Source organism: Coffea eugenioides, chromosome 3 (assembly GCF_003713205.1).
Source record: "Coffea eugenioides isolate CCC68of chromosome 3, Ceug_1.0, whole genome shotgun sequence".
Lineage (NCBI taxonomy): Eukaryota > Viridiplantae > Streptophyta > Magnoliopsida > Gentianales > Rubiaceae > Coffea > Coffea eugenioides.
The window spans coordinates 11,075,596-11,079,580 of record NC_040037.1 but is presented as its reverse complement, the minus strand read 5'-3'; the positions used below and the strand labels follow the sequence as shown (position 1 = coordinate 11,079,580).

Genomic DNA, 3,985 nt, shown 5'->3' with positions numbered 1-3,985 from the left:
GAAGAAGAAATGGCAGAAAACGAAGCAAATAGGCGAGTTCTACGAGATTTTGCTCTACCGGGAACACAAGGATCTCAAACGAGCATAGCAAGGCCTTCGGTAAATGCTAACAACTTTGAGATTAAACCATCACTTATTCAAATGGTTCAACAATCTCAATTTGGAGGTAATGCAGTAGAAGATCCTAATACACACTTAGCTACATTCTTGGAAATTTGTGATACAATTAAAATGAATGGAGTTAGTGATGATGCTATAAGGCTAAGATTGTTTCCATTTTCATTGAGAGATAAGGCCAAACTTTGGCTACACTCTCATGCTCCTAATACTTTCACCGGATGGGATGATTTATCAAGAGCATTCTTAAATAAGTATTTTCCACCAGGAAAGACTGCTAAGCTTAGAATGGATATCACTAGTTTTAGTCAATTGGAGGGAGAATCATTATATGAGGCATGGGAAAGGTTTAGAGATTTGCTTCGGAAATGTCCACATCATGGACTGCCGGAATGGTTAATCATACAAACCTTCTATAATGGTTTAGCTTTTTCTACTAAAACTATTATCGATGCAGCTGCAGGTGGAGCTTTAATGGGTAAATCACCCCAAGAGGCTCATAATTTGATAGAAGAAATGGCAGCAAATAACTACCAATGGGCCAATGAGAGAGGTAATACAAGACGTCACGCAGGTATGATAGAAATGGACACTCTCAATATGTTGAGTGCCCAAATGAATAACGTGATGAAGTTATTGAGTAGACAAGGTGGAGTTAGCCCAAGTTCATCTAATGCTCACGTAGCTTGTTGCTCTTTCTGTAGAGGTGAACATGATATTAATGAGTGTGTTGATTCTGAGCAGGTACAATTTGTCAATAATTACAACCGAAATGCTCCAAATAATCCCTACTCGAATACTTACAATCCGGGGTGGAGAAATCATCCAAACTTTGAATGGAAAGATCAAGGCAATCAACAAAGGCCAACCAATCCGCCAGGATTTCAACCAAGGCAACCCCAGGCTGAAACTAAACCAAGTTGGGAGATCGCGGTGGAAAAACTTGCTAAGGTGACTTCGGATAGATTAGAGCGAGTTGAGGGGCGGTTGGACCAATTAGCTGGGATGTACAGAAACTTGGAGGTTCAAATTGGTCAAATTGCCAATGTGATCAACAATAGAAACCCTGGTGAATTACCAAGTAAAACCGAAGTGAATCCGAGAGAGCATGTCAATGCAATCATTCTTAGAAGCGGTAAAACGGTTGAGGGATTCGATTTTGAAAATTCAGGTAGTGAAAAAGACAAGAAGCAAGCAATTGAAGGGGAGCAAGAAAGTCAAAATGATCATGTTATCATTGATATTGATGCACTTCATCCCAAATTAAATTCTCATTTAAATTCTAATGTGATACCTTTTTCTCACAGGTTGAAGAAAGATGGACAGGATCGGGAGTTTGAAAAGTTCTTCAAAATGTTTAAACAATTGCACATTAACATTCCTTTCATTGATGCTATAACACAGATTCCCTCTTATGCACGTTTCTTGAAAGACATCATGTCAAAGAAGAGGAAAATTGTAGATAATGAGATGATAGCATTAACGGAAGAGTGTAGTGCATTGATTAAGAATAAACTCCCTCCTAAATTGAAAGATCCGGGAAGTTTTTCTATTCCTTGCACTATTGGTCAATTGCATTTTTCTAATGCTTTATGTGATTTAGGTGCAAGTGTGTCACTTATGCCGTTATCGGTTGCCCGGAGATTGGGACTTCAAGAGCTAAAAGCTACCAATATTACATTGCAATTGGCGGATCGGTCAATCACACGTCCCATGGGTATTTTGGAAAATGTGCTCATAAAGGTAAGACAATCTATAATACCTGTGGATTTTGTTGTCTTAGATATTGAAGAAGATGTGAGAATGCCAATTATTCTAGGACGACCGTTTTTAGCCACTGCACGAACTATAATTGATGTAGAAAAAGGTAAGCTTATATTACGGGTTAATGGTGAGGAATTGGAATTCAATTTGGATAATAAAGAAGGGAGTATAGAGCCTACTGCTCTTGTTTCTAATATGCCATATGATGAAAAGGTTAACCAAGAAAGGACCGAAGAAGTTAAATTTATAAATGTCCTTGGTACTAACTTTCATGGTGTAGGAACAAAGGAGGAGAAGATAAGGATGGAAGTTGGCTTAATAAATTCGCCATTCCATGAAGAAAATGGTGAAAAGTTGAGCCAATTCAGCAAAAACAAGCAAAATCCACTCCAAGGTGAAGTTGAGCCTCTCTATGACAAGTCTAATATTCCTCCTTGGCATTTGAGGAAATTGGACTATGAAGATCAATGCATGGTTCACCACATGGTGGATTGGCTCGGGAGTTTCGACCCATGGGGAGAAAATCGCTCCCTAATGCTCTAAAGTGATTCAACTTTTTCAGTCGAGCCAACGACTATAAACAAAAGCGCTAATTGGGAGGCAACCCAATGTTTATGTTATTTGTGTTAATTTTTTGTGATTTTTAGACTTAAATAAGTGTTTTAGTTAATTTGTTGTTTTTGTGTTATAGGGTTGGCAAATGGAAGCAAGAATGACCATTTGAGGTGAAAAGGGCAAACTTTGATCAAGCAACTCAACCCCTCGATTCACGTTAAAGGTGTTTTGATTCATTATAAAGGGGTAAAATGCATGTTTTTAATGTTTTACATTTGTTCCAATCAATAAAATTGACAAACAAATGATCTATGATGCATTTTAAGTCATTGGGGTACCATTTGTAATTTTTCAAAAAATTGAAATTTTGCTAAAAATTGCAGCAGAAAACGCGTTTCTCAAGAAAACGCGCTTATAAGTCGCATTTCTCAGAATCGCGTTTTCAATTCTGCACCTGCAGAGAAGAAAACGCGCCTTCAAAACGCGACCTAAAGTCGCGTTTTAATGGAATTCGCGTTTTCAAGCCTGAATCGACTCCAAAAACGCGACTTCAAATACGCGACTCAGAGTCGCGTTTTCCAACACAGTCGCGTTTTCAGTCCTGCAATATTTGTGCAGGAAACGCGACTTAAAAAACGTGAGTTGAAGGCGCGTTTTTAGTCGCGTTTTCTGTGTCTGAATATAGCCTTCAGAAACGCGATTTCAGCTTCATTTTTTCCTCTCTTCTTAATTTTTCAGGCGCGTTTTTCTTCTTCTCTTCTAAGCAACTCACAAATCTTCATTTTTACTCCATAATCTTGCTAGAAAGCATCACCCCAACACCTTTTGAGCTTCATATACCCTTTTTAACCGATTAGAATCCAAGAAAAACACCTAAAATCAGGTTTTGGAGGGATTGAAAGTTAGGGTTCTTAAACTCTAATTTCTTCCATTTGAGGTCAATTGGAGGTTGTTTCATAGGGCTTTTGATATTTTTATCATCACCAAACATCCTTCTACGTGATTGAGGTAAGTTTCTTCATCAAATCTTTTGATTTTAGAAAGTCATTTTTTTTTTATCCTGAGCTATGTGACATCTTTTAATGTCGAAAATTTGATGATGTATTTGACCATTTTTGAATTTATTCATGCTTATTAAGATTGTTTAAGTATGTTTACATGTTTAAATGTAGCAAGTTGTTGGTCATTATTGCTTTCAAAATTCACAATTGCTATATTTGGAGGAAATTGAAAAATGGATTTAGGATGTTTTTGAGTTATTGGTAATAACTAATTATGGTTAAGAATGGTTAGTTGATGATATTTTAGCATGTGCATTGTGTATAGTGGGTAATTTGGTTGATTTGGTGAGTTAATTAGTTTAATTTTTGCCTAAACATGATTATAGCTAAAAGCATATTATTATTGTTAATTCTAAATAGTTATAATCATAATTGTTCCTATTTTCACTAATTAAAGTATAATTGATACATATCTTGTGTAATTTGGTGATTTTGGGCAACTTTAGGCAGAAAATATGTCTTGTACGATCATTGAATGATTAGAACTT

The 3,985-nt window shown here is 36.5% G+C and overlaps 1 non-coding gene across 1 annotated transcript; it reads right to left on the bottom strand.

Moving 5' to 3' along the window:
- Positions 1-396: 396 nt before the first annotated feature.
- Positions 397-503, bottom strand: LOC113767261. Its single transcript, XR_003467976.1, has one exon. It is a non-coding gene; the product is annotated as a small nucleolar RNA R71 (small nucleolar RNA).
- Between the last annotated feature and the right edge of the window lie 3,482 nt (positions 504-3,985).